The sequence below is a fragment of the Lolium rigidum genome, chromosome 1, assembly GCF_022539505.1.
Source record: "Lolium rigidum isolate FL_2022 chromosome 1, APGP_CSIRO_Lrig_0.1, whole genome shotgun sequence".
NCBI lineage: Eukaryota > Viridiplantae > Streptophyta > Magnoliopsida > Poales > Poaceae > Lolium > Lolium rigidum.
Genome location: NC_061508.1, coordinates 164,450,368 through 164,470,743, shown reverse-complemented (window position 1 = coordinate 164,470,743; position 20,376 = coordinate 164,450,368).

The following is a 20,376-nucleotide window of genomic DNA, read 5'->3' as shown; positions in this document are numbered from 1 at the left end:
ATTAGCTGATATTTACAAACAATGTGTGTATAGTCCATTCCTTCGCTGCAGTGAACAGAATAAATTGCTTTCCTAATGATCTGCTATCTGAGTTTACTGCCGGCCACTGCAAGAAACTAGTACATCAGCTATTATTTTATCTGAACAAATACGGAAAATTACATATATGCAGGGAAAAAAATAGCGGGCTAAATAAAATAGCGTGGCCTTTATCCAAACACTATGCAAGTTATAATGTGCTAATAGCGCTATTTTTCAAAATAATGTTTGCAAAAGGTAGAAAAATGACAATATATCATGTATATCAAGGATTTCAGCAGCTAAACTTTTTTTTAGAGTATGCATAACTAATTAACTAGTTTTGGCTGGATCGTATCAACACCTTTTCCTTTCCTCTCACAGCAGCAAAAGCGCAAAATAAAGACAAAAACTACGTAACCGAACTAAACTAAGAAGTACAAAGATGAACTGGACTAAGAGAACTAGACAGCTCAACCATGATGTCTACGGGCTACGGCTACCACTACCGAACTATCTTCTAGTGGCGGCTAAGTTGGAGGAAAACCTGCAGGGATGAACCTAGATACAATTGCGCAAGAGAAGACCGGTGTCAGATCGAGATCCCGGTCAAGGCGTGCGTCCTCTTGGTACTTCTGGTCGGGACGTGTCGGGGCCCGTCGGGCAGTGGCGGCTGGCCTGAGCTGGAGGAGAATGGCGATGATGATGCTGCTGCCACCGCCACGACACGTTGGGAGTCGAAAGTGGCAACTAGGTAGTTGCTGACCTAGGTTGAGTTGAGCTAGGTTAAGATTGGGGGCTAGTGGGCTGCCGCTAGTTTTATAACTTTTTTAGCGTGTTATAATGTTACAACAAATAGCAAGCTTAGCGCCACTAACAGCGAGAGTAGCACCACAGCAAGAAAATTATGCATAAGGTAGCGTTCACGTTAGCGCCCCTAAAACGCCGAAATAGCTTGCTATTTTTTTTCATGAATGTACCACAAGTTACAATAACGTACGTTACGACGCGTACAAAGAATTGGTGAGGGATCAGATTTCCATCCTTTTTTTTCGATAAAGTATCAGATTTCCATCCTAATCGTGGTGACATCCATTCCTTTACTGCAAGTGCCATATTTGCACTCTTTTTTTTTTGACGGGGAATAGAGATCTATTACTCAACTTGCACAGCAAGACCACTGGCAACAATGTTTGTTACACAACTGGGGGCAGAGTCCACCCAGTAAGTGTCAGACGCAGCTGACTTAACACCAACCTTTGCAAGCTCATGAGCTGCAGAGTTGCACGCACGACGGCAAAAGGAGAAACTAAAATTTTGAAACTCAGCAGCACATTTCTTCCTTGCCTCCATCGTCGATGGCCATAAGGCGGACCGGTCCAGCTCCTCACTTATCAGCACTCGAACCAGATTTGAGCAGTCTGATTCAAAAATGACCTTTCTTGCGCCCACCACAGCAGCACCCTTCATAGCGGCGATGCAGGCCAGAGTCTCAGCGTGCAGGGATCCCGGAGATGACTTAACCTCCCAACCCCTGCTGCAACAAACTCCCCCCGGTGATTGCGGATTATAAAACCCCAGCCACCAGTGCCTGTAGCCTCATGAAAGGCTCCATCAAAGTTCACCTTCATGAAGTCCTCCTTCGGCTTCTCCCATATAGATGTATCAGGTAGTTTTGGAGGTTTGGGTGGTGGGCGGAGAGAGCTGAAGTCCAGCAGATGCCTCTCCACATTTCCGATAATCTCAGAGGCCCTTTTGATCGACTTGCCCGCATTAACCTTGTTCCTGACGCCCCACCATTCCCACATTAGCACGAGAGCCTTGAGCTGCACCTCCTCCTCACAGGTCCACAAGCATTCCAGCATTGCTTGAGCCGAGTTGCACTCCAGCAGCTTGCATCTTGTATCACTGAGGCCTAATTGCACCCAGCACTCCTTTACTTTTTTGCACTTGAGGAACACATGGCCGCCATCCTCATCAAGACGATTGCAGACGGGACACTTGGTGTCAAGCTTGACTCCCACCCGCTTGATCTTCATACGATTTGCCAGGCTATTGTGGGCAAGGCGCCACACAAACATCTTCAGCTTGCTTGTTCCTTTTAGATCCCAGATTTTCTTCCACTCAAACTTGACAACGCTGCACCCCCTAGCAGCCTTGGAGCTAGTCGCATCCTTTCCTTTCTTTCTATCCCTGATTTTGACTCCCACCTTGTATGAAGCCTTAACCGAGAAAGTACCCCTTGCATCAAAATGCCAGGCCGGCAGGTCCTCCATCCCTTCCCCAATGCCAATGGAAAGTATTGTCTTGGCGTCCTCCGCCTGAAACAGCGAATGGACCAGCTGCTCATCCCAGCCACCCGTCGCAGAATTCAGAAGTTGAGAGACGAACTTTATCTCCACATGTCTCGACCCATTCCTTGGCCTGCGCGTATCACCAACAGGAAGCCAAGGGTCGTCCCAGATGTTGATGATGTCCCCCTTCCCCACGCGCCAGACCAGACCCTCCTTCATCAGAGCGACACCTTTCAAAATACTACGCCATGTGTAGGATATGTCGTGCTTCGGGGTAGCATCAAGAATGCTTCCCTCCGGGAAGTACTTCGCCTTAAGTAACCGGCCGCAAAGGGAGTCAGGGTTAAGAAGCAGGCGCCAGCCTTGGTGAGCAAGCATCGCCATGTTGAAAATATGGGGGTCTCTAAATCCTAACCCTCCCTCATCCTTTGGTTTTGACAGCAGCTCCCATCCAAGCCAGTGGTGCCTCTCCTCATCCTGGTTATTCCACCAATACCGACACACCATAGAACTCAGCTCATCACAAAAAGTTTTTGTCAGATCGAAGCACGACATAGCAAAGATAGGGATTGCCTGCGCCACTGCTTTGACAAGGATCTCCTTTCTAGCCTTTGAGAGGAACTTTTCCTTCCATCCTTGGATCTTCTTCCACACCTTCTCGAGGAGGTAAGCAAAGGCCTTGCTCTTAGATCCGCCTAGATAGACAGGGAGGCCGAGATAGCGCTCATTGTGAGCTTCGGCACTGATTTGGAGCCCATTTAGGAATCGGCGCTTCCCGGCATTTGCGGCCCCTTTGCTGAACATAACCGCAGACTTCTCCTTATTTATCATCTGCCCAGAAGCCCCCTCATACAGCCTGAGGATACTCTATAGCTTTTTTACACTCGCCTCATTGACTTTCATGAAGACCAGTGAGTCATCGGCAAAAAACATATGATTGATCTTTGGAGCATTTGGACAGATTTGTACACCTTCAAGTGTGCCTTCCTCCGCTGCTTTTTGGAAAAGGCAGGAGATCCCTTCAGCACAGATAATGAACAAGCACGGGGACAAAGGACACCCCTGCCGGAGTCCTCTCTGTGGAATAATAACCTCAGTGAGGTCCTGGTTCACTTTGACCCTATAGGAGACAGAGCGCACACAATTCATGACTAGAGCCACCCAACCAGTAGGGAACCCCATCTTCCTCATGATGTTCTCAAGAAAATGCCACTCTACCCTGTCTTAAGCTTTGCTCATGTCAAGCTTGACAGCAGCAACCCCATCCCTGCCCCCTTCCTTTTATGCATGAAATGGGTTATTTCGTATGCGACTAGAATGTTCTCCGAGATCATGCGCCCATGCACAAAGGCGCTTTGGCTCGGAGAAATAATATCATCCAGGATAGGCTTCATCCTGCACGCCACCGTCTTGGCCACAATCTTGTAGATGGTATTGCACAAACTAATCGGCCTCAAGTCCTTCAAACAATCCGGCTTCTGCACTTTAGGGATAAGGACAATCACCGTCTCGTTCCATCCTGGCGGCATAGCCCCTCCATTCAGCACCCCAATCACCTCCGCCTGCACTTTCTCCCCGACAAGGTTCCAGAATCTCTTGTAGAAAATCGCTGGCATGCCGTCAGGCCCTGGGGCCTTGAGGTCCCCAATAGAGTTGAGGGCCTCATTGATATCATCCAGACAGAATTCTTTAGAGAGATGTGCCTGCATTTCGGTAGTAACCAGCGTGGGGACGCTTGTCAGCAGCTCATCCTCCCCAACACCTGCACTAGACACAAAAAGTGACTGATAATAGTTAGCTATAAAGCTCTTCAGCTCCTCTTCTCCCTCCAGCACGCCCCCAGAATCATTTTTAAGCCTTTTAATCAGATTTGTTCTTTTCCTCTTAGAGGCACACGCATGAAAGAAACTTGTATTCTGGTCCCCATCTTTGAGCCAGTGGGCATGGGCACGCTGCTTCCAGTAAATATTCTTTTGGTCTTGAAGCTTGCTCAGCTTATATTTTAGCAAGTGCTCCTTGTCGACCTGGGTCTGGCAGATATTTTCCTTTCTGCACCGAGCGAGGTCCTTCTTTGTCTTCTTTATCCGATTCTTCAGGTCTCCTAGCACCTCCTTGCTCCAGTAGTGGAGGTCACGACCAACACACCTGATGGCCTCCGCAACCATGGAGTCCCCTAAAAGAATAGCCAGGGACCAGGCATTCTCCACGACATCTTCGCACTCCCCCTCCTCCAACCACCTAGCCTCAAACTTTGGTTGCTCAGCCACCGAGTAACTTCTCTGCTGGATTTCAGGTTCCAGCAGCACAATGATAGGACTATGGTCCGAGTGGCGTGGGTCGCCATTGATGACTTTGTAACCAGGAAAGTGCAGCCTCCAATCCATACTAGCCACAGCCCTGTCCAGTCTCTCTCTAATATACGTACTGGCATCTAGGCTGTTGTTGCGCCACGTATAGGGGTCACCCGAGTACCCCAGATCATCCAGTCCACAAAACTCGAGGGCTTCCCTAAATTTTTCCATGCAGGCTTGAGATTTTGCCTGCCCGCCCTGCTTCTCACTCGGAAAGAGAACCTCGTTGAAATCCCCCAGACAAAGCCAGGGGAGGGAAGAGTGACCATGGAGCATCCGGAGAAGCTTCCAGGTCTTGTCCTTTTCCCCAGACTTGGACTCACCATAAAGACCAGTCAATCTCCACTTGAAGCCATCCTCGCTTATGACGTCCGCATCAATATGATACCGAGACATCGTAGGCTTGACAAACAAGCTCGCACCCCCTCCTTCCAGAAGATCGCTAGGCCCCCACAACGGCCTTCACAATCACGAACTTCCATGTGTTTCATATTTAAACGAACTCTAATCTTCTCCAACTCCCCTCTGTCAAGCTTTGTCTCCGACAGAAAGAGAATATCGGGCCCTTCTTCCCGCTGGAGCTCCAGCAGGCCAATCATTGCCGGCTGGTTCCCAAGCCCCCGACAATTCCAAGCTATGATCCTCATTGATCCTTGCAGGGCTGAATAGGCAGGCCCTTCTTCCCGCTGGAGCTCCAGCAGGCCAATCATTTTAAGCATGTTAGCCACTCTGGCTTGTTCCTCCTGGGACACTCCCATCACAATGACCTCACTCTTCATGAAATTGATCTTAAGACTAGAGAGCAGTTCAAAGCATAGCAGGAGGAACTTCACATTAATGATGTTGGTGTGGTCATTCTGAAAGAGCAAGATCGTATCATTGGCGTATTGGAGGTGAGTTACACCCCCTAGATAAGATGAGGGACAACACCTTGGCCGTGCCCCGCCCTGGCGACATCATCCAAGATTGCTGCAAGGGAATCTACTAACAAATCGAAAAGTAGGGGTGAAATAGGGTCACCCTGTCTGACCCCTCGCTTATTCCTAAGAAATGTCACACCTTGACATTAATGCAGATAGCCGTTTTCCCACCGCAAACCAGCTGCATGATTCTATGAATAAACCTAGATTTAAAGACTTTCCGTTGTAAGCACTTCACGCAGAAAAGGCCAACTAACTCTATCATACGCCTTTTCAAAGTCTAACTTAAGGATCACTGTCGATTGTTTCTTGGATTTGATTTCGTGTAAGTCCAGGGCACCCTTATGGATGAGCCTACCTTTTATGAAGGCCGTCTGGGAGTGAGAAATCACCTAGTGCGCTACCGGAGACAATCTAGTGGCATATGCCTTTGAAACCATCTTGAAAATCACATTAATCAGGGCAATAGGACAAAATAACTTGATCGAATCAGCCCTAGGCACTTTGGGGATGAGATACAAGATTCCAAAGTTTATCCTAGAGATATCAAGCATACCCATAGCAAAGACATTAAGGATGATCAGCACCAATGGCAGGAGAGTCTTCTAGAATGCTTTGAAAACCCAACCAGGAACCCATCTGGCCCCGAAGCCGTATTAGTTTTCGTGGCCTTAAGAACGTCATCAAGTTCCTCCACCATGAAGGAAAGAGAAGGCGCTAGACTTTTCTAGCCAGTGACTTGTCATTCCCTTCCCCATAAATTCTGTGCGGTGTGGATGAGCACCGGGTCCTCCGAACCCATGAGGTCCCTATAGAACAGATAAACATGGGCTTGAATCTCTTCTTTCTCGGAGACCACCCTTGTGTCTATATGGAGATTAACAATCAGACATTTACACTTACGACCATTCGCAATTGCGTTCAAATACGTAGTATTAGCGTCCCCTTTGAGAGTCCAGTCTAATTGACCACGCCGGCGCCAGTATTCCTCCTCCCGGGATAAGATTTGCATCATTCGATCCTCTTGGGAGTAACGGAACGCCAAACCCTCATCATCCAAACCAGCGTAATCATCCTGAGTATCCAACTCTTGGATCTTGGCCAAAATCACTGCTTTATGTACCCTAGCATCGTGTCCCAGGTTAGCGCCCCACCCCTTAAGATGTTGCCTGAGCCCCGAAGCATGGGCTACCCAGACGTCCAAGGGGTCCTGGTGACTGATAGGGCAATCAAGTAGCCTAAACCACCTTTCCTGCACCATCGCTGAGAACCTTGGACCTCCAGCCAGGCATATTCGAAGAAAAGACATCTAGGTTTGTCTAGCGAGACTTCACCAGTGTCGAGAAGGAGCGGGGTATGATCTGAACCAATTCTAGTTTCAGCTCTCAGTGAGGTAAGGGTGAAACCTCTGTTCCCACATGTGAGAAAGAAAGGCTCTATCAAGGACACTCCTAACTGGGTCAAGTTGTTTGTTTGTCCAGGTAAAGCGGGCTCCTGAACGAGTAACTTCCCTTAAGGAATGAGTAACTTCCCTTAAGGACATAGGGGCAATACATTCGTTAAACAAGTTAACCCTAGGCCAATTTATAATCCTATTATTCTTGTCCTCTGCCCTTCTAATCAGGTTGAAATCCCCTAAGATTACCACTAGTTCCTGAGAGGCTCCGATCTTACGCTCCAACTCTAAGAAAAAGGCTTCACTTCTGATCAGCGGGACCGTAAACTCCCACGAACTCACATCTAAACCTAAGGGACCGGTGATATAAGCGAGCGCTAAGGAAGAACTCACCTTTCTCAACATCCCCAACTTCAAACGTACTATCTCTAACGCATAATAACATGTGACCGAGCTGGAGTAACCCTAAGTTTACTTCACAAAGTTGCATTCAAACGCTTTGAACATGTGATCATCTAACCAATAGTGAGTTGGTCATCCTCCGACAGATTATCGGCCGGAGCAACAGGGAATGTGGACGAGGTGGGTGCTCTACCCATAATCCCAGACGCGCGGTCAGCACCCTACACCGTTTTCTCATTAGATTTCCGCTTCTTTTCTTCAGCTGCTTTGAAGTGTGCTTCTGCGATCGAAGCCTGTGCAAGCTCTTTAGCTCGAACAATATCCAGAATCTCTGTGGGATTGTTCCCCGGAGAACCTAACTTAATGTCACAATCCGTTTAACAGAAAGCAACGAAGAATTGGGAATGGAAGGCAGGACTGAAAAACCCGGGTTGGGGAGGGCGTGGGGAGGGGCAGAAGGCAAGGACACACCTGGGGTTTCTTTCTCCCGCCGCCCGACAAATTGCCTTCTGGAGGACCGGTACCGCCCCTTTGCTCGATCCCCTAGAGATGCGTCTGGCACCCGAGGTTGGGGTGATCGCCAGAGAGACGCCCTTGGAGGAGGCCGGCTTGGAATGTTGCAGGGAGGGAGAGATGTTTGCCAGTAAAGCCGTAGCCGAGGAGGTCGCGATCTCCGCCAAGCGTGGAGCCTTGCAGGCCGGCAGAGAGGCCGAAATCTTTGCCAGCATGTCAGGCACTAGAGAACCTTGAGCTGGAGCAGAGGCTTGGTCGGCGTTCTTCTTGTTCTTCTTGATCTTCTTGAACCGCTCAGCCAGTGTTTCTTCCTCGAACTCCCAAGACACCGGGCTCTGCCATCCCACCTGCTCACGCTCCACACCCGAGAGCCTAGCAGCCTTGAGTGAGGTAAGCTTGAGCGCTGAAGTGGCAGGGCTAGATTCACGAGATGACAGCAGCTCAAGGGAAGGAGCTTCTCTAGAGACGGGACTTGAAGCTTGGGGAATAACCGTCGAGGTGCGATTGGCTAATTCCAGCAGGAGGCACATGGCCAAAACATTCGACCATACTGATCAAAGGTGTTTGCCAGCTGTGATTCTTGTGGAGGAGAGCACGGGGTTAACTTCTTAGCAGTTGAGTTAGGCTTGTGTACATGCTTCTTGCAGATCTTGGGCTTCGGCCTAGTGGCGAAAATAGCCTGAGAGAGAGGAGACCAACAAATTTTGTCCTAGATGAGGTAGCATTTGAGGATGGCCCCGCGGATTTCTCCCTGGACTTAGCTTTCTGCCTCTTATAGTTGTGGTTTGAAGCGTTGTGGTCTTCCGTCTCTTCCTCATCTTGATCATCCTGGTCGTCTACATCACTAGGGGGTGGGGGAGGCGAAACCACTGCACTAGCAGCTCCCTTCCCCATGTCTGGAACCACTCTTACTGGGAAGATATCTCTGTGGACTGTCAGAAACACGGTGGTCCGCAGCTTCGCCGGTACCGTGGTCTGGACTTCATGAGAACATGTTCATCCTTAGACAGTGACATTTCATCCACCACAAGGGGTTTGCCCGGCATGACCATGGCTACCATCAGATGTTCCGGAGTGAGCAGCTGAGGATGAACGTCATGGAGGCGAACCCAAACCTCTTGGAGCTTGCCAGCCGCTTTGGTAGGCGGCAAGATCTCCGTGATCACCACAGTGACCTTGCTAATAGGCAGGGATGAGTTTGTGGCGTTCTTGCATAGTCTTAGACTATCCGCATTGGGGAACTAAACCAAAAACTCGGAATCTGCCACTTTACGAACTTGGAAGTCCCACGATTCATCAATAAGTTTCTTCAAGCCATGATTTGTCACTTCTTCAGAGGCATCAGCAAGCACAAAGGCCATATTGTCATGTTTGGGGTTGATTTCCAACGGTGGACAATCAAAGGCATAAAAGGCGCCTCCTTCTATGGAATAACCGTGTCATTTCAACTCTATAGGCTTGTTTGCCGCCAGTCACATCCCAGTGGTGTGCCCATCTATGTCACACAGAGCATAGTGAGGAGGCCGGGAACAGCTTGACTGGTAACGGCTAGGGAGAGAGCAATTGTAGCGGTTATTTTGGACTTGGAAGCCAGAGGTTCCGCATCCAGGGTTTCTACCTGAGAAGAACTACCAACTGACGGGGCTGGAGCAGAAGCAGCCAGGGGAGTATGCATAGGCTTGAACTTCTTCGTAGGTTTATTCTTGCATGGTTGTTGGATCTCCCCTTCTTCCTGACTCCAGCGGCCGCCCTGTCCGTGGAAGGGACGCCCGGCCCCATCGAACCGGCGCTGAGGCTCCTCCTCCCACCGACCTGGAGAGAGCTCTCGTTCCCATTCCCGGCGGCGGAGTTCCTGCTGCCTTTCCGCCCGGTAAAATAAATCCAGTTTGCGACGGTGCTCTACAGGCGAGACTATGTCGTCGTAAGTCCTCTTGTTGTTTTTACGGACGTCGCTGTTGCGATCCATGGCGCGGGAGCAAGGTGGATGGGAAAGGAGACCGTGGCGGCATAGATCTGAGGTGGAGGCGGGGTGGTGAGGGGGAGCGAGTGAGGTTAGGGTTTTCGCGATAGGCACCCAAACCCACTTAACCCTCGCGGGGTGGACAACGCGGTCGGGGGTGGGTTTGTGGGCTAACTAGGCCGGGAACACAGCCGGAGGCAGAGGCCCATAGGGGTCCACCGGCTTGGGCCACGGCCCATCCGGCCCACTAAGCACCCGAACCCTGTCACCACAAGCCAACCCAGGCACCTCCAGCTCGACGGCGGCGATCGCGAAGCCCGCTTCCCCGGACGGAGCACCTCCAGCAGCCAGAAGCGAGATCGGCAGCGAGCCAATAAGAACCTGGGACAGGAGCGTGGGCTGATCTTGAACCCTCGCTGTCCCACTGGATCCTGGCGGAAGGAACAGAAAGTTTTCCAGGTCCATCGTCAGATCTGGGGCTGCTCCACCACTGGGAACGGCCCCCGCCGGCGAGGAACGTGCCTGAGGCCCAACCGGAGCCGGTCAGGGAGGTGAGGCACCCCCAGCCCCGCCAAGCTCAAAGCTTTGTCCACGAACCCATCAAGCGAGAGCTTCTCCGGGCCAGATCTGGGAGAGCTCAGCACCTCCTCCGAGCTCGAACTCGCCCTATCCGAGACCAAATCCTCGTCGGAATCACTATCCGCCAACGAACAGAAGCGGGAGCCCGAGATAGTGATGTCTACGCACGCTTCTATTCCTGTAGACAGTGTTGGGCTTCCAAGAGCATAGGTTTGTAGAATAGCAGCAAGTTTCCCTTAAGTGGATCACCCAAGGTTTATCGAACTCAGGGAGGTAGAGGTCAGAGATATCCCTCTCAAGCAACCCTGCAATTAAGATACAAGAAGTCTCTTGTGTCCCCAACACACCTAATACACTTGTCAGATGTATAGGTGCACTAGTTCGGCGAAGAGATAGTGAAATACAAGTAATATGGATGATTATAAGTAGCAATTGCAATCTGAAATAAAAATGGCAGCAAGCGAACATGTAGCAGAACTTGTTGGAATTGGTGTTTCAATGCTTAGAAACAAGGCCCAGGGATCATACTTTCACTAGTGGACACTCTCAACAATGATCACATAACTAAATAAATAAATGCTACTCTTAAACACTCTTTTGTTGGATAACAAACACCATTCATTGTGTAGGGCTACAAGAGCACCCTCAAGCCGGAGTAAACAAGCTCCACAACTTCATAAAGGAATCACACATGATGCGCACACTGTCACCGTCACACTGTGGAGAGTGAATCCGGAGTTCATATTAAAGTAACCTCTAGAGTGCATAATAGACCGTTGCAATTTAGACCGAGTACTAACATAGCGTACACACTGTCAACAATAGCTATGAAGGGGGGAATAAATCACATCAATACTATCATAGTAATAGTTAACTTCATAATCTACAAGAGATTACAATCATAACCTACGCTAAGTACTACATGATGCACACACTGTCAACTTTACATCATGGAGGAGGAATAGACTACTTTAATAACATCACTAGAGTAGCACATAGATTAATAGTGATACAAAGCTCATGATCACATAAAGATCACACCAGGGGAGGGAGAGATGAACCACATAGCTACCGGTAGAGCCCTTAGCCTCGGGGGAGAACTACTCCCTCCTCATCATGGGAGACAGCAACGGCGATGAAGATGGCGGTGGTGTCGATGGAGATGGATTCCGGGGGCAATTCCCCGTCCCGGCGGCGTGCCGGAACAGAGATTCTGTCCCCCGAAACTTGTCTTCGCGATGGCGGCGGCTACGGAACTCTTCGTGGAATATGACTGGATTTTTTTAGGGTTCTCGCGACGGGGAGAATATATAGGCGAAGGGGCGATGTCGGTATAGTCCCGAGGTGGGGTCCCCACCTGGCGGCGCGGCCAGGGCTGGGCCCGCGCTCCCCCTAGGGTGTGGGCACCTCGTGGCCCCCCTTCGTCTCTCCTTCGGACTCCGTGAATCCCCTGGAAAAATAAGAACGTGGCCTTTTGTTTCGTCCAATTCCGAGAATATTTCCTGTGTAAGATTTCTGAAACCAAAAACAGCAGAAAACAGGAACTGGCGCTTCGGCATCTTGTTAATAGGTTAGTGCCGGAAAATGCATCAAAATGATATAAAGTGTGAGTAAAACATGTGAGTATTGTCATAAAACTAGCATGGAACATAAGAAATTATAGATACGTTTGAGACGTATCAGATAGCACCACCGGGGAAAGAAGCGGACGGAGACATGTTCGTCACCGAAGCTGAACCGCGGCGGGGGCGCACCACTAGCAGCCCCTCGCCCCCGGTGGAGACGGCGAAGTGTGCGGTCAGACACATCCTAACCTTCGACATACTGTTTCGCCATGCACAATCCTTTGCTATGGGGTTAACTTCTCCTTTGGCTGTCACTGTACTCATCCACACGATCGATTGACGGCATAACGCGCGCTATCTTCTTGATGGACATCGCACCGAAGTATAGATGCTCTATGTGAGCATGCCAATGCCATGAGACGTCATTACCTTGAGCCAGCACACAAGCTTGTGCGTCGATTGCCAGCACGCTAGTGTACAATCTACTCCCCATGCACTTGATATGGGCGAGCATACCCTCCACAGGGGTCCTGTATTGTCATAATGGCGTCATTGACTCCGACTATCGATGGCATTGCGCATTGTTCACCGCTCTAGCAACAGAAGAGGATTGCCCCAATGCCGCGGAGCGTGATGAGTGGCCCATCAACAAACTTGACTGTCGATGCACGGTTTCATCCAGCTTGGCGAACATGTGTCCCTCGGCAGTCATGCATGTGGTTGCTTGCTCCTATGTCGAAGAACCACAAGTCAGTCAGGAGAGGATACATGTAACACCTTTTATTCCAAGGGGAAGACGACCTGGGGCGTGATGATCTTGTTGACGATGACCATGAGCAGGACGCCCCATGGTCGTCGACGAGACAGGCAAGATTCGCGGTCTCCTACTTCCGGTTTTGCTCATGATCACGTTGAGCCTTGCGGTACTCATTACCCCAGTGTTCAGGCTTGCCATAAAACCTACAATTTACCTTTCGGCTTTCTTTGAATTCACCAGGTTCCCCGCTGTCAAATGTCATCTTTCCATGCTCACAGCTAACTTGGGTTTGCCCTTGGGCTTCCCCATTTTCTCGACACCTGACGATGAGGCACCAGTGTGCTGTAGTTGATGAGATTTCCGCTCCTCCTCTAGGAGGAGTAGTTCTCCGACATCGTTGTCGACATCGTCCAGATGGTACCCCTCCTGCTCCGTGAGGAGGGTCCCATAGAGATCTTCGATGGTGATCCCCCGGAGGTTCACCGTCTTCTCGATCACCATGATGATGGGCGATACTTGTGTGGCACCACACACAAGGATTTCAGCACCTTCATGTACTCATTAACGAGATCCCCGGGAATCTTGAGATCACTGATGTAGGCTACACGAGTGCATGGATCATAGGCGACTCCACACACTTTCCTATTTTCAAAAGGTAGAAAACTGATGTGAGACTACGCTTATCTAGGCTAACAAAATATACAGAAAGGGAGAACAAGAGGCTAAGCATGAGAGGATAAAGAACATTTTATTTATGAGTTGTGTTTCCACAGACCCCCACCCCTAAACTTAAAAGGGTTATGTAAGCGTATATTGTCCCAATATGTGTTTTTGGTAACTAATGACATTTTCTATAGATTAATATTTTTATCTTCCTATGAAACAAATCAAATTAAGGAACAGTTTAAGATAGAACAGGCCTCACGTGATACTAAACTTTGGAATTATGCGCATAATGTCGAAAGCTACATGCAGGTTTTAGACGTTGACAACCAATAAATTCAAAATGATTTTCATTTTAATGACTTCGGTTGAGGAAAAGAAAGCGGCTTCTCCAGCACTAGCACTTGAGTTTTTGTATGAACGAATATTCGATAAGTAATTCTTGTAGTCCATGTTTTGATTTCTTTTTTTTTGGAAGGAATACGGTACGAGAAGCCCCCATAGTGATTTTTTCTGAAATAATAGGGACCCAAACCTGCATCCCTAAAGACTTGAACCTGGGTGGTTGGGTTGTACATCCACTTTCCAAACGAAGTGAGCTGGACTCACTTCGTGTCCATGTGTTGGATTCAAGTGTGGATTCTATGAAGATAAAGATATACCTTGAGTACTGGCATCAAGATCATTGTTTTGAAGAGAAGAATAGATATGATCAAGAAGAACAAATGAAGATAGAGTTCTTGTGTGGAACTCAATTTTAGCATACTCTAGCTTATGTGTTAAGCAATGGATGATCAAGATCTTGAGAGTTAGATTTCAAGATATGGTTCTAAGTCGACATCATGATAGACTCATGAGTTGAGCTATGGTTTACCAAGATTTAGAGCATGCAATCAAATGAAGTGTTCTTTATATGCATCAAGATATTATGATAGAGTATGAGGAGATACAATGTTGATCATATGCTTGAAGCTTTCGGTCCATTTGGTGCTAATCGATATGTGAAGATGTGTCTTAATGAGCTATCCCATAGTCGTGTATGGGGAAGCAAATTATGATTCTTCACGAAGCAACATGATCAAGTGAAGCATTCCGGCTTGAATGAAGGTTGGAGCGTTGTCATCAAGATGAAGCGGGATGCGCAAGGAAAAGATATGCCCTTACTAGATTTTACTTTAACCGGTCACAAAAGGTGGTTGTTGGGATAGATAACCGCACTACCAAGAGGGGCTTTCGGTTGGATAACTTGATCACATCATCTTAGGGAGCTCAACCCTTTGGATACTTTGCATCCTTTGTTCTTGTTGCTTCTTGGTGTTTCTCTGTGTGATGTTCTTCCAACAAGCTTAAGTTCATCAAAAACGAAATTTGTATGCTTCTTCTATTGCGTTTTCGAGTTTAGATATTTCTACCAGTTCTTAGTGTAGAGATGTTTCACTGCTAAATTCATGTAAAAATATCCTTTGAGCACACCTCGTAGGAAGGTATGAATTCGAGGATAGCTAACTCATTTCTTCGAACTAGATGAAATTATAATATTTGCTTGTCTTCCTCCTTGTATGAGCTAAGGGGGCACGAATATGTGTTTGTTGCATAGAACGAACCTGCTATTCAATTCAAGCGCGTGGATACAGCGTCTCTTTTATTTTTCAGCAACCCAGCCTCGGACGTCTATTAATAGCGACTCGCTAGCTTCTCCTTGTATCCATTGTAAAAGGCTTCCTACCTCATATGCAGAGAACGAACACAGTATATAGAGAGAATGGATTCGAAGTATCAGAGATGACTGGCATCACTACACATGTGTCTCTCTCATTCTCCTAATGAGTGGTACCTGGAACACTATTGTTCCAAAATGCATGTCAATTCAGAGTTATTTTCTTGCTAGGGAATCGGTGGCACCAGGAAACAAGACAACTGCTAAACTACGTGAGCACGTCGTAAGGACGTAGGAGAGTTTACAATTCTTCCGTGATCATCCGAGGCAGTAGCCCTCCTGTTAGCAAGTATGCTTCAAGGCAGCACCCAATCAATCATACTTCCTGATTGAGCCTACACATGTTAGCCCCCTCGGTGTTTTTCTCCCACACCTCTTCTTTCACGTGCAAGAGCACGAGCACGGCTGCATACATGCGGCATTCATCACAGAGGGACGAGCTCCTCTGCATGCATCCGTTTTGGCACGGTAGGTTGATGGAATCTAGATTCGTACCACCGTGGAGAGCTGGGCCTTGGGGCATCTGCCGTACCCTTAGCTTGATTATACACAACTTGATGAGCTCAGTACGAGTCTCCAAGCTTTGACTTATCGTGGAAGAATTAGAAGAAAATTTTGTCTGCAGAGACTTGATCAGTTCCTAATGGCACGGCCAAGAAAATTATTGCTTTTACTTTTAGTGATGCAAATGAACTTGATAATGTTACTATTGTTTCAATGACTTTTCAAACACCAAATGTTCATAAATTCAAGTTAAGACTCCGGTCTTATGGGCATAGAGTGCATCCAGTCCGGTAAAAAGGAAAATTGTCAAAAACAGACATTACAGAATAGTAGTTAGTAAGTACAAACCACTAGTAAGAAAGGGGTAGCAACTAAAATGATGGCGTCTTCAATTTTGAGCATCAGCCGGTAGAATAAGATAACCCATGCATAAAGCATTGTTTGGCACCTTCACATACAGAGGTAAAATCTATGGCAAGAGAGAGAAAGAAGCTAAACATCAGAGTACAAGAACATGATACTTTGAGTTCACTATTTACGAGGGTTTTATCACAAGATAGATTGGTGCCAATATGTTTTGTGTACCTGTCACCATTCATCACCATATCTTTATAGCATGGAGTGCACTTTCTCTAGAAGGAACATGATGTCAAGCTCACATTGGCACGAGCGGAAGTGGCATCAGTTATAGTCATGTGAGTATATTTACTTTTCTTACGGGTAACTTCACAATTTTGAGCCATTATGATATATAGGCTTTCCACATTGCCCAAAGTGGCGGTCCATAGTTTCCACAAGAATATATAAGAATTCGAGGATAGCTGACTCGTTATGTCGAACAAGTTGCAACTAAAATACAGAGGCGGAGTTGTTATACCGCAGTAGTATTACTATAGACTTAATACAAATATAGAAATATCACCAATGAAGGCAACATATATTGATATAATTTATAGCCTTCAGTCTACACACACTGAATTATCACTACCAAATCGGGGCATCAAAGGATAACTCAGTAGCATTATCATAAAATTCCCAATGAAAGAAGGAGATACCCATTTTCAGATATTTGTACACTATGCAAGCTTAACACATTACAAAAGTGGTCTCCATGTTTTCGATAGAAAAGTGTGTATTTAGCTATGAATTCTAAATTATTTTCTTTTGTACGGGTATGAAACTATGTATTCCGCAATACCTAACTCAGTTTTTCATAGTACAAGAAACAGTTCCAATATATGTTTTGACTCTGGCGGCTATTGTAAGCCATATGTATGTGCTAGCGGCTAAACAAATGTGTCTTTTTATAGGTCGGTAACACCAAGTAGACGAAGATCTTCTCCAGATGTTGCATTGTTTCTGTTGTTTTTCTTACAAGTATGTAGCACAATTCATACATATGTTTGACACGTAACTGATATTTACTTTCTTTACCAAGGTAGTACCTCCTAATCAATTCAGGCACATGCCTCCGGCAGCGTCAATTGAGTGCATCTCTTTTACTTTTCGGCGATGCAGAAATAATTAATCCAAACAACTGTGCACCTTTTCGACTCATCAATTTTACTGAACTCCCTTGAGCACTCTCTTCAAATAATCAGATAACAAATCATCAGATAACAAACACTAGATGTATGCACATACTATTATTCTGACATGTACGGAAGCGATCGCCAGTTTATTGCTTGGAAATGGGTAGCACTAGGAAACGAGACAACTGTCAAGTACATTAAGTAACAGTAAAACTCATCTACTTAGGAACTCTAACAACAATTTCACGCTCTGGTCCGTCCGATCTTGCGTACTGACAGTCCAGATCACTCCTTGCTGAAACGTTCGGTCAGTCAATTCGCATCAAACGGGCCCGTCTAACGTTGCTGGGCCGCTTCTCCGCACGTTGAGTTGGGCGCTCTCTGCTTGATTGGGCCGTGCATACCTTAAAAGGTCTGATAGTGCTCTGAGGCCCACTTGCTCTCCTCTTCCCCTGTTCCACCCCCATAGGCATTGGCTCGATGCCTCGATCCACTTATCAGGAAAAAAAAAAACGAGGACATGAGATGGATCCCGGATTAACAGAATAGATGGATCGCATCGATGCAGCCTCGCCGGCCGATGCAGGGATCCTGCACATGGTATAACAAATTGCACAAGAAGTACAATCAACAATGGTCTAAGAGGGGAAGCGTAGGGTTCCCGAGCGCCCAGGAAAATTCACGTCAGGGAAGTAGTTCCTTGTTTCGCAAAAAAAAAAAGGGAAGTAGTTCCTTGGGTTTTGGGCCCCGTACAACCAAACGAGCCCTAAGAGGAGGAGCAAAACTACAAAAGACTTGTAAAAAAAATCCACGACGCTTGAAAATATGATGCGTCGTTAGAGATGCCCCATCTGTAAAAAAACATATTATCAAGTGCACTAATACTACCTCCGCTTGCTAATATGATTTTTTTTACAGATTCCATGTTTGCAGGTTGATCTGTATGGATGTAATACTAGTGTGGGGTAGGCATAGTACTATATGCATGCAAAAGATTCTCTAACTATCCAAATCTGAAAGCAATCTTACACAAATGGATGATGCTCCCATGCACGGGATGTCCCACGCATACGAACAAGTACATTTCTCCTTTTGCAACATGATCCATAAGAACAGGGGCGAAGCCAGGAAAATCATCCATTGGTGTCATTCTTCAAAATCTACCGGTGTCATTCTCTATTTCTAAGATTTTTTCTCTAATTTCTAAAGAGGATTTGGAAATCCATTGGTGTCATTTGACACCAATGGTTGTATGCTAGCTCCGCCCCTGCATAAGAACAATGATGTCGATATATATGTGTTTCTTACATGAACTTAAATTTTCCACAATGATTTCATATCTCGTTAAAGTTTACCTCGTCCAAAGGAATTGAGCACAACAACTGCAGCCAAAGATGTACTTCGCTTAGGTATGGATAGGGAAGCAAAGTTTTGTTTCTTGGGGGTCCAACTAACTAACAATGTACCATGGACTTGGCAGGTCCTGGAGATAAAATTTCTATAAACCTTGCAAGCGGCGGTACCTGAATCCGAGAAACCAATAAGATCAAACAGAGTAACCAATAAGATCAAAGAATGATGATGAGAATGGGGGATATTTTTTTAAAAAGAAAGCAAGATGGGGGAGAGGCGGTATCACAGACAAATTCATGTGCAGGCGAAAACAATGGATTTGTTGCATCTTTCCTTCTATGAAGTGTAAGACCCCCCATCAAAGTGCTTGGGGTGAACATGTCCGCACAACAACACTGCCGAGACATGGGTGTCTAGTGAGGGTAAGGAAAAGATCAAGAACAACACAAGCACTATCGTTATTCATACCATCCACGCCACCAGGAGGAAGTTGTTTGGTAGGTTCATGTCAATATTGCAATACTAAATCCACACAAAATAATCAAAAAAAATTAGAAGATAACGAGCTCTATTTAAGTAACATAAAGATGAGGGGACCGTTTGGGCACGCAAATCAATAGTGACGACAAAGGAAATATACCTCCGTACTCTTTCTTGTCATAGTATTTCCCCTTCCCCTTATGTGCTTATCGACTGCATATGATAAAAGGGTCACCAACTTAGGGTGTATTATTCAACGATCCACCGACTTTATGGTATATGCCTGCATCATAACATTAATATTTCTTTAGTTATTAGGTGAACTTGTGAGATGTGAAATTATCTGGTTATTTCTGGACATGTTTTTTTTAATATGTGGGCCATTTCATGAAGGGAAATGAGCCACTCAAACATAGTCCCAATGAACATGGAGGCACTACCACCGACGTTCCCATGGGAAAACTAGCAGTCGCCGACTTGTCCGTCTGGTCACCATTGCAGACGGTGTATGACCAAATGTTCCCCTCAACATTTTTTCTGATTTATTAGACCCCATGTGGAATATACTTATTTTTTCTCTACATATAATATTGTTTAAATAGGGCTAGCTGTGAGAGGGGACAATTCCCCCCCCCCACCCCACCTAAGGATAGGTAGAAAAAAAACGGAAAGGAAGGTGGGGAATGAGGAGTTGTGTGAGTGTATGCAACCTCAACAAACACATAGTAGTATCACCTGACATTGCATGTGATTCAAAATTCCTAGTTTCTCATTGTAACGAAGTCCAAAGAGCTTTTGGCGGAAAACTTCACAATGCCCCACGGTCAAAAGGCTGGAATAGTGAGTGTGCAGCCCTAGCATGTTGCGGATGCTGCAGGCACCGTGGCTCTGTTATCACCAGAATTTGACCGAGTCAGAGGTGGGCCGCGATCAAGATGGACTTGAAGGATATATATATAGTAGAAATACGTGAATCGGCCTTACATGCAAAGTTTGGGCTAATTGGCCCGTGTATCTGTAACATATTAGATTACGCGTCGGTTAAAAGTTAGAGTTTGTCTCGTACACGGTGGGGATTATTCCCACGTTAGAAAGTCCGCTGGACTATAAATATGTATCTAGGGTTTATGGAATAAACAACAACCAACGTTCAACACAAACAAATCTCGGCGCATCGCCAACTCCTTCGTCTCGAGGGTTTCTCCGGTAGAACCATGCTGCCTAGATCGCATCTTGCGATCTAGGCGGCACTAAGCCTATCTCGTTGTTCATGCGTTGCTCGTGCTTGAAGCCTTTTTGATGGCGAGCAACGTAGTTATCTTAGATGTGTTAGGGTTTGCATTGTTCTTCGTATCATATGCTGTCGTAGTGC